Here is an 11465-nt window from a genome sequence, read left to right on the forward strand (position 1 = left end):
CTTAAAACTTGTTTAAATCATACATTTTTACGAGTATTATTAAAACGACAATTGTTTTACTCCTTATATTTTGTTTTGTAGACCACTTCTTTTTCATAACAAATGGCAACACCAACACCAACTCCTAATGCTACACCTCTCGCTACTTCATCTTGGCTCCGATCCTTTATGGATCGATGTAAACTTGAAAAGAATGGGTCAAATTTCTCCGAGTGGGATGCCCAACTCAAATTAGCCGCCGAAGGTGACGACAAGCTTCGTTACCTTACCGAGGCCTCTCCACCCGAGCCCTCCACTAGGTCCACCGCGGCCACTAGGGAAGCCTATGAGGCTTACCAAAAGGAGTCCGCCGCAATGAAAAATGTCTTAATATTTGCGATGGAGGCGGAACTCCAAAGGAGAGCCTTCAAAATGGGCAATGCTAATGAGATTTACTCCAAACTTGTGACCATGTTTTCACAAACTCCGCGGATCGTCCAATATGAGGCGGCGCGGCATTCTTTGATCTCGACTTCAAAGAGGGCCAAAAGGTTAGCCCTCATGTGCTCAAACTCATGGAGCTTGTCGAGACCTTGAAGATTCAAAAAGTTGAAATTCCCAAAGAACTCATCGTAGATAGGATTCTACACTCCTTGTCTAAAGTCAAGGCATATGTACAATTCCGGGTGAATTTCAATATGCAAGACAAGGATGTGTCTCTTGAGGAGTTGCACAAGTTACTTGTGCAAGCCGAGAGGGACATGGGGTTAAATGTGAACCCTCCCAAGGATGTGCTTAACATAAGCACAAAGAGTAAAGGGAAGTTCAAGAAGAATGGGAGAAAGGGCAAGAAGCAAGCTCCCACATTCACCAAAGCTAAGTCTTGTGAAGCTAGCACCTCCAAAGTCAAGAAGGGTCCTCTTGACAAATGCCATTATTGTAATGGCATGGGACATTGGAAGAGGAATTGTTCCAAATACCTTGGTGATATCAAAGCTGGAAAGATCACTCCAAAGAGGTAAATGACTAACCTTCTTTTATGTTTCAAATTCAACTATGGTATTATGATGCAAAGTTGTGATAATGTATCTCCCTTTTTATTGTAAATAGGGCCACCACCAAGCAAAGACAAAGGAAAAGAAAAGCAAGCATAAGAAACCATGAAGAAGCTAAGGATAGCTTTTATGGAGCTTTGTTTTTCATTGTCTTATTTTAAAGTTATGTCTTGAATTTTTAGAACTTTAAGTTTCCGTGTTCGACATGGAATGGTATTTTGGATAATGGTTTGTATTTTGGATGATGGTGACTTGGTTTGCAACCCAAGTCACCCGTTTTATCATTTATCCTTTATGTTCTAAAATTTCATCTTTAAATGCTTGCGTTTTGAAACATAAGATTATTCACTAAAAGTGACCTAATAGACAATTATAATGACGGGTTTCATTATATGTCCACATGCTTAAGGCTTGTGTATGATCATTTATAAAGTGACTTTGAGTCTATGAACTCTCCTAAAGGTATGTCAATCACCAAGTATACATATGAAAACAATAACTATTAGTCAACCTATGAGGTAGTCCTCCTTATACTTCAACATCATTAATTTGTGTCTCATATGCTATCTTTGAATGTTTAGTGTATTCATTCTAAAGATAGAGTGGGAGAAAAATGAGGACACAACACACAAGGCAAGATATAATTGTGTACTTGTGTAAATAAAGATCTATGCAAGAGAGAATGATTTGAATGAAGGTATATCTATTTACATAGTATACCAAATAGATGAGATCTAGAGTCTCAAGTTAGTTCTAAATGACTTAAGAGACCAAGTGAAGTAATCATAAGAGTTTATTCTCAAGATAACTACATGAGGAGACCAAAAGAAGTTTTGGAAGAAAAATGACTAATGTAAAGTCTTAACAAGCTTTTGACTAAGGTTATGAATCATTTGACCAATAGTTTCAATCATGAGTTTTACTTAAGAGCCTAAATGAATCATAGTAACATACTAGTTATGATCAAGTTGCAAAGATTGATATTCCGATATCTTCAATGGCCAATGCTTTAACCACGCAAATATCATTGTTTAACCTCGCTATGAAATGGTTAAACCTCCTTCCGAAAGGGTATTCCGAAGGACCTATTCTAAATATTATTTGTATTTGAATAATGACATTGCTACACATCATTATGACATGAGTGTGTTAGAGATTTAAAATCTCTTTACGTAAGGTTGAGATGAGACCACTTCAAAATAGGCATTTTGAAAGGATATGATGGGACATATATGGTTTTATCCTAGTAACTTGGCAACGCAATTTATGTTTATATTCTTGACAAATTTCGATTGAGAAGTCAATTTCTAAATATGTAGAATTGAGTGGGAGTTAGGAAATTCTCATGTGAAGACATGGGATTTAGTGGGAGCTATCATCCTTGAATGTATAAAAACTCATTACTCATTAAAGAATGACGAGCTAATACCTTCTTTCATAAAGAAGCTTTTGAGTTTTCAATTCTTGATGAAAATGGACAATGATGAATCCAATTACATCATGGGATGTTGGATTAGTATTAAGAGATACACATCACATCAACATACGCATAGGTTATTCGTATGAATGAAAATGGGATTACCATTAGCAATCATGGTAGTTCATTGAACCTAAGAACGGTTGATCTCATGATTATTAGTAACTAATGTTTCCGCCATTAGAATAATCATGTACATGTCCAATTATAAATCATATGCATAAGAGCATGATGATAGACTTGGTGAGCCAAAATAGAAACGTCATGAATTCTCAAGTAGAATCCGATGAGTGATTTCAGTGTTTGACGGAATGTTCTATTATGTGTCAAGAGGTTGCACATATTGTAGAAAATCCGAACACATATGAGGATTTATGAGAATCCAAAAATCTTTCAAGCTAGGAAGAGAAATGAGAAGTTTTGGAAAGATGGTTTGTAGAATAAGAAGTTATTCAAAGATAATCTTTCCTAGTTAAGCTAGGACTTGTGAGAAGTACTAAGCTAATAATCTTGTCAATTGTTACAAGATTCTACAAAACATATACCTAGTGCATTGTGTGTGGATGAAATACTTGATCGGTGCAAGTTGTATTATTCATCGCAAATTGCTTCGTTATAAGATGAGCAATGAGGAAGTTCTTTCAAGTTAAAGAACCAAAACCAAGGTCAAGAACCTTGATGTGTACTTGGTAAGATTCATGCTATGAGAACATGAATGTGAAGGAAATTGCAAGTGCAAGAAGTTTGAACACATGGACACATGAGATGTTAAACTTCTATTGCAATCAATAAGTGTTTACACTTATGATAAACATCACAAGGTTGTAATATGATATTAACTACCCGAGTGTGATGTCAAAATTTGTCGTTTGAGTTATTATTAACTCACTTGATACATTGTTATATCCAAACGGGTTGTGGAGACAATTGAACCCCGTTAAAGTGAACATGGATTAACATTGTTTTTGCCCATAGTTACTTATATGAGGTGACGTCTCGAAGTGACTAGAGTGTGATGCGATTGATGGCAAGTTCAAGTGCCATAGAGTCATGTGTGATGACTAGTCGATCACATAGGCGGATTGTTAGGAACATTTTGTCGGGCCTTATGACCGCTTATAGAGTTCTGGCAAATTTATATAGCCTGGTCGTGGCGAGAGCTACTATAGTATTCGAATGAGTCGATTCTTTTGACTAAAGACTATTCTCCTAAGATGGCACAGTTTCAGATTAACTTTGATTTGTGTTACTACGACCTTCGTAAATGGGGTCAAATGGGCATATTTTGGGTTATGATGCTGTGGCTAGTCGAAGGAATGAGTGCGATAGGAATTGTCCACCCCTTGTCGTCGGGTTATAACAATATCTCGGGGCCACTCGAGGAGCAATGAATCGGAAATGCGTGGCCACGCTCGGATGGTATCCGAGTGGATAAATCCGGTCAATCGCTTATTCTCCGATCGAGGAAACCACTCTCGATATGATCACTTGCAAGTACGACCTGAAAGACACCTTGCATTGAGTGGGAGATAGTAATAGGACAAGAGAATTGGTGACGCACACTTGTCGAGGACAAGTGGGAGATTGTTGGAATATGTGTCCTCCGACAATAATGCGATCACAACCGTTGATCATGATGATCACATGTTTAAGTCTCATTAAAATGAATACAATTGGGAAGTAATATTGTTACTTCAACTGGTTAACATATATCGGTAATGATTGGTGACTAGAGTTTGACATTACTTGTCGTGTGACGGTGGTGATCGATTGACCCCTAGGTCATACCTAAAGGGCAATACTCTTAATTGATTATTTAATTAATCGTATAATGTTACGAGTTAATTAAATTACTAGAAAAATTGACGGACGATTTTGGAAGTAAAATTTACGTATCATATTGAAATGTGATTAAATAAGATACGGTCCGAGTAATTAAATTGTATAATTACTCGGATGAAATAATTGTTTAATGTAACAATTAAATTGAATGAATTGTTATAAATACAATCAGTTGTGATTTATAAATTGGTGAAATATTTTGGCACAAGTAATTATGACATTACCAAGTCGATTTTGTATGTGACGTATTTTTATTAATACGTTGATTTTTAATATGTTAAAAATACATAACAAATATATGTGACATATGACATGTGACATATTAACAATTGACAAAAATAATATGGATTCCATATTATCATTTGTACCGAAATTATGGGGGTTATTAGGTTAATATTGTGTTGATTAATTTATTGTGAAAACACAATGATTACCTATATCCTAGCCATGCAACTCTACTTTTCTTGTGAAGATAAAAATGTTCATGCATTGGCTCCCCTAAAAGTCCCCCTTCCACCCGGTTTTTTTATGGGAAAAACCATCATTGGTTTTTCATATAATTTTACCTATTATTACACTAAATTAGTTTAGTGATATTCATTCTTATTCCATCATCAAATAAGAGATTTTTAGTGAGATAAAAAGCTCTCTTCTCCTCCCTCTCTAAAACCGAAAATATTCAAAGTGTTAACTATATTTTTGGTTCAATTTTCTCATAGATTAATATTATAACTAGTATTTGTAATATTAATTTAATTAAGAGGAGCCTTGGGTATTATATTTAGGGAGAGATCTTACTCTTAGATCTTTGTTCTTCCATTGGAATAAGCTCAAGAACAAAAGAGGAAGGTGACCTCTTTTGTGCCCAAATATCCGAAATTTTATATGTAAGGACATAATTTCTCCTCTATTCATTTTATTGTTTGCATGCATAAGATCCGTTTTAATTTATGACAAATTATTTTGACATATATGAGTATGTTTAACATGTATATAGATCTACATTTCTTTCAGATAATATTTATGAGTTCGAGAGTTTTGGCAGCTGGATGATGATATTGATGAGTGTGAGTAAACTTCGAGGACGAAGTTCCTTTTAAAGGTGGTAGAATGTAACATTCCGTTTCGATGGTTGATCTTGTTTGTGGATTGTCTTGGTATTGAGTTGCTAGTGAGTGTTATGGAAGTGAGACAAGGTTGGCAACGTTATATTGTGGTTATTTGATAATATTATGGAGTCAATATCGAGAGGATATGTTATCTAGTAAGCGTGGTTAGTGGAGCTGGTGTTAGGTGTTCATGTTTTATAGGTTGGGTTGGAACTTCGGGGACGAAGTTCTTTTTAAGGAGGGAAGATTGTAACACTACGGATTTTATAGGCTGGTACTCGACCGAGTATGGCCTACTCGGTCGAGTAAAGTGTTTTTTGTATTCTGTTTTTGGCCATTTGCGCCAGAATACTCGGCCGAGTATGGGAATACTCGACCGAGTAGAGGATACTCGGCCGAGTATACTCTATACTCGACCGAGTATCCGGTCTGACGGGTAATATTTTCCGCGGTTGATTTAGAAAGGATTAGAGTTATATTGAGACGCATTCATTTTACAGTTTCTAAAACATTTTACAAAACCTAAACTACACAACGTAACTCTAATCCTCTCCAAATCTCCCTCTCATTTGCGTGGATTGTTCGTGAGTCTAACGAATCTTGCCTTGCGTCGATTATGTCGGTAAGTCTGATTTCATGAGTCTCATTAAGTTGTCTTTTAGGGTTTTGCCCTAATTATTGTTTTGGGTTAATTTGGGGGTTTAGGGTTTGGTCATTATATGTGTGTTGATTGTTGATTATAATTGTTGTAAGTGACGATGTGGTAATTTCTATGCATATTGTATGATTGATTAGAGCATATCGGATTGCGAAAAGGTAGGGTTTCCTACTCGATTCTTTCGTTAATTGATTTAAGACTGTGCTTGTGTTGTAATTGTTGTTATCTGCTGATCATCGGAGTATGGGTGTTGTGATGACGGTGTTGGTGTGGTTGTGTTGTGAAGGTGGTGATGTTGTGACAGCTGTGATGCTGTGTGTGTATGACTGTGGTGGAGTCACTTACGGAAGTGACTTCACACCCTAGTTCGCCCTCCGTGGAACCCGTCACGGGAGGGGATGTGCACATTAAGGGACAGGGATTGTTAGTCGCTCGTTGATGAGCTGGACTAGGTGGGGATGGGCTGCGGTCACCCACTGGCGGCGAGGATTACCTGTTGCGATGGGTAATCTGGCGGGCTACACACTTCGGTGTGTAGTCGATTCTTGTGTGAGATCGATGATCACCGGTGGTAATGTTTGTTGTCTTATATTGATTGAGTAGTACTGACCCCGTGTTGTTGTTTTGTAAAACCTGCGGTGATCCATTCGGGGATGGTGAGCAGATTGTGACAGGTGATACATTTACTGAGTTTGGGGCAGTCATGGGAGAGTCACCACGCTGGATTAGATGACACCATCACGAGCCTTAGTTATTGTTTTGGTAGTTGTTGCCTTTTGGATAATTCGTTTATTAGATTTTGGAGACTATGTAACTTTTATAACTACCGTACATTAATAATGTGTTTGGACTGTTGCTTTTGATATATACTAACCTCGGGCAACCGAGATGGTAACAACTTTTCATGCTGGGGTAGTCCTGGTAAGGTACCTTGGTATGAGGGGGTGTTACAGTAACTGAAGTCAAATGAGTATATTTTGGGTCATAATGATCTGTGGCTGAACGAAAGGAATAGTGCGATAGGAATTGACTACCCCCTTGTCAGGGTTGTTTGAAATCTCAAGGCCACTCGAGAAGTAGTGAACTGAAAATACGTGGCCACGCTCGAAAGGTATCTACGATAGATAATTCTGGTCAGACAGTTACCCTCCAGATCGAGGAAACCACTTAAGATATGATCAAATGCAAGTACGACCTGCAAGACACCTTGCATTGAGTGGGAGTTTATAATAGGACAAGAGAATTGGTGACGCACACTTGTCTCGGACAAGTGGAAGATTGTTGGAGTATGTGTCCTCAACATTAGTGCGATCACAAGATTTAGAATCATAATTAAATCTCATAACAAGAATACAAAAGGGATGATAAATTAAACAGTCAAGTGATCAACATTAATCAGTAATGATTGGCTTGCTAGAGTTTGACGTTACTGTCGTAGGACGGTGGTGGTCAGTTGATCCCTTAAGGTCACACCTATAGGATGATGCCCTAATCAGTAAAGTTAATTAGTTGTATATTGATACAAGTTAATTAATTCCTTAAATAAGAACAATTTATATTTATGAGAGGAAATATGTATCTTATTGTAATCCGATTAAATAAGATTCGATTTAGTGGATTAATATATTAATTCACTAAATTATATTGAGGTTTTATAAATATTTCGAGGTAGAGGTAATTAGTTATTTACATTTACAAGAGGTTGTAAATATAACTAACTAGCTATTATGGGACCCATTATATGTTGATACAATGATAAAATATTACTCACCCAGTTGAGTGAATATATGTTTATTAATTTGTCCCATAATTGTTGTATGATCAAATTAATATTTAATTATGTAAGATAATTAAACATAAGACTTATAAGCATTTGTGAGACAAATATTATAAGACAAAAATGGACCATAATAACTCAAGTGTACCGTCCAAATAGAAGGATATGCTTGAGTTTTATAGTTTTGTCATTTTGTTGTTGGAAAGATGCTCCAACATCTTATGACACCACTTTAATCTAGCTAAGCGTACAACCTACACTAAAAAGAATATGCATGTGATTTTTGGAGAAGACCAAAAAATGCTCCATAAAGAGCATTTGGATGGTTCATTAGAGGGTGAAGAAGAATTTTGTTCTTCTTATTTTACTCTACCATTTCTCAAAATATGCAACATGCAAAACTCCTCTCTCATTCATAGTTTTCTTTCCAAGAACTTGAGAAGTTTCAATCTAAATTGTTGAAGAACACTACTAATATTATTAATGTAATATATGATTATTAGTATTCATTTTTAAGGTACACTACTAAATAAATATCTAGCAAATATTATTTAGTAGTAATAAGGGTTAAATCTTGGGTGCAATCAAAAGAAGGGCTTCTAATATAGAGTCTTGGAGGATCATCCTAATACTTATAATAGCTTTAGAACAAGTGAAGGTAGGAGACCTTACTTGTGCCCAAAAATCCGAAAATAACAATGCAGGGAACATTGTTTTTCTTATTTTATCTCTTATTTAGTTATGCATGATGTGACCATAATTAGAGCATATTTAGTCCCCGAATTAGCCTTGTCCCATACTTTTTAGTGCATATTTGGGTTATTTATTGTCTTTAGTCCTTTGTTTTGCATATTCTTTGAGGTTTTGTTTCCTTGGTAGGAAAGGAGTGCAAACCTTGCATTTTCATGGCAAAATGAAGCTAAATTGATTGAATTCAATGACCAAGCATCAAAGAGAAGACAAGATTAGAAGGCCTTTGTACATACTATAGTAGATGGGCAATGATGAGAAAAGATCCTTGCATCCCCGAGGAAATCCTCAAGGATTTTATGAAGAGAAAGGAAGAAAAGAAGAAAGAAATTAGCTGTAAGACAATCCGAGCGGATTGTCCACAAGCCGCCCGTCCAGCAAGGGCAATCCGAGCGTCTTCCCCCAGTGGACGCCCGTCCAGAATCACCTGAATCCGCCCGTCGACCTCAACAATCCGCCCGTCCAAAATACCCCCAATCCGCCCGTCCCGTGCCCTGGACGCTCGGATTGTCTGTCAGCCATTTCGTCTTCTACAAGTTTCAAGGAAGGATGCGCATATTTTTCTAAGACCGGCGAAAAGGAGACCGGAGTCTCCCTTGAGACCGCCGATTCCTCAAGGATTTAATCGTCATTTAAGCCCTTAGTAAACCCTAATTTATGTAACTAATCCCCACTATAAATACCCCATTAGGCTAATTAGAAGAGTATGTTCTTCTTAGCAATCTTTAGTGTAGTTAATATCAATCAAATCTCTCTTTAATCTTGTAATCAACATGTAATCAAGTTTTAATACAAGTTTCATTTCCTTAATATCTCTCTTGTTCATCCTTTGTTTTGGTTAATGGAAGATTATTTGGTTTATTATTGGGAGATTGACAACTTTCCAATCAATCATCAAGTACTTCTATTATTCTTTGCTTTATTATTGGAATCATTAGTAGGTATAATTCTCTTAATCCCTTTTAATTATTGTTAATTATCTTCATTTAATCATCATGTTTTACTTTGTTGGTATGATTGACAACCTTTCTAGCATGTTCAACATGATAATGAGTGAGTAGTTTCCTTAGCTAGGGTTAATGGGTAATTAGGGGAAACCAACATGGGGGATGATTAATGCTTAAATTAATATGTTTTCATAGTTTATTTGCTTGCTTGTTGTGATGTCAACTTATGCACATGTTATGTTTGATGAAATGCGAGCCTATGAATCCTTGCATTTTTTTACCCATCCCCTATCTTTTCAATGAGACTTGTAAGACATAAACCAACTCGAGTATCATTAGACCATGCATATAGTTGAGTAGGGAAGATTAAGTCGACTTGTAGGTGTTGTACAATCTAATCGATTCGGCTCCGGGACCCAAACTTTCCTAGGATTGTAAGATAGAAACCAACTCGATCCATCACAACAATAATTGCTTGCTTATAATTTGAGAATATGTTTGTATGATCAATTCCCATGAATCCCCTATGACCCCATGACACCCTAGTGCCTTTTATCAATTGTTTACACCCCTTTTTAATCATCTTGCTTGTTTACTTTTATTGCCATTTAGTTTAGTGATCTTCTACTTCAAACCCCAAATTGTGACACCCTTAGACACCACTAGTTGCAATTTAAAATCTCATCTCAATTCCCGTCCCTTGGGATCCGACCTTTACTTGCCTCTTTACTAATTGTAGAGTTGTTTGTGGAGTTATAAATTGTGTTTTGGTTTAGGTGCTCCTAACGACAAGTACCGAAAACTAAACCCTCACAAGGGCACACGACCAAAAATGGCGCCGTTGCCGGGGACGGTGTTAACTTGATTTAGATTTTCTTATATTGTTATTAGTTGTGTATTTCTTTGCCTTGGGGAAGTAAAACTCCTCAAGGTTTATTCTAATTATTTTCGAGTTGTTTGATCTTTTGCATGTCTAGAAGATTACAAGGTAACTTGTTACCCTTTGATCACGAAATTGAAAGGACTTTGACAACCAATAGAAGACTTGCTAGGAGAACTTTGAGAGGTATTGGTGAGGTTGTAGACATTCAACCAAACACTATTGAGTTCATCAACGCTTTTGCAAGAGAAGGTGAGGAGAACCCAACACAAAATCAACCCACAATGCCTAAATTTTCATCACATTCCGTACCCACCGAGGAGAACCTGCGTAATGGTACTCCCACACCACAACATTTGACCGGAAACTTTATTGCCAAATCCGCATTTATCCAATTAGTCGAAAGAAGCCAATTTGGGGGGATGCCTAGTGAAGACCCTCACTCTCACATGGAGACTTTTTACGACTATTGTGATGCGATTTCTCAAACCGGTGTAACTCAAGACCAAATTCGATGGGTCTTATTTCCTTTTTCTCTAATTGGCACCGCAAAACAATGGTTGAAAGGCCTTGATAAGGCTACTCTCGGAATTGATTCTTGGAAGAAATTGGCTATAGCTTTCTACAAAAAGTTCTATCCACCGGAAAAGACTAACATGCTAAGAGCTCAAATTACGGGCTTTAAGCAAAGAGATGAAGAATCCTTGTATGAAGCTTGGGAGCGATTCAAAGGAATTTGTCGCTCGTGTCCTCATCATGGACTTAGCGAGTGGTTCTTGGTACAACAATTTTGGAACGGTCTTTATGAAGACTCAAGAAACATTCTCAACATGGGATTAAAATGAATGTTCACCGAAGTTGACGACAATCAAACTTGGAACAAGATTGAGGAAATGGCGGTCCATAATTCACAATATAGTAGACCTCGCAAGGCTACTAGAGGAGGAAAGCATGAAGTGGACTCTATTACTCAATTGGGTGCTCAACTTAG

At 36.9% G+C, this 11465-nt stretch overlaps 1 non-coding gene across 1 annotated transcript; it reads right to left on the minus strand.

The window, feature by feature from the left end:
• Nucleotides 1-11130: 11130 nt before the first annotated feature.
• On the minus strand, nt 11131-11237 carry LOC141625654 (small nucleolar RNA R71). The gene has a single exon (XR_012535427.1). It is a non-coding gene; the product is annotated as a small nucleolar RNA R71 (small nucleolar RNA).
• Nucleotides 11238-11465: the final 228 nt, after the last annotated feature.

Source organism: Silene latifolia, chromosome 1, assembly GCF_048544455.1.
Source record: "Silene latifolia isolate original U9 population chromosome 1, ASM4854445v1, whole genome shotgun sequence".
In the NCBI taxonomy this organism is placed as follows: domain Eukaryota; kingdom Viridiplantae; phylum Streptophyta; class Magnoliopsida; order Caryophyllales; family Caryophyllaceae; genus Silene; species Silene latifolia.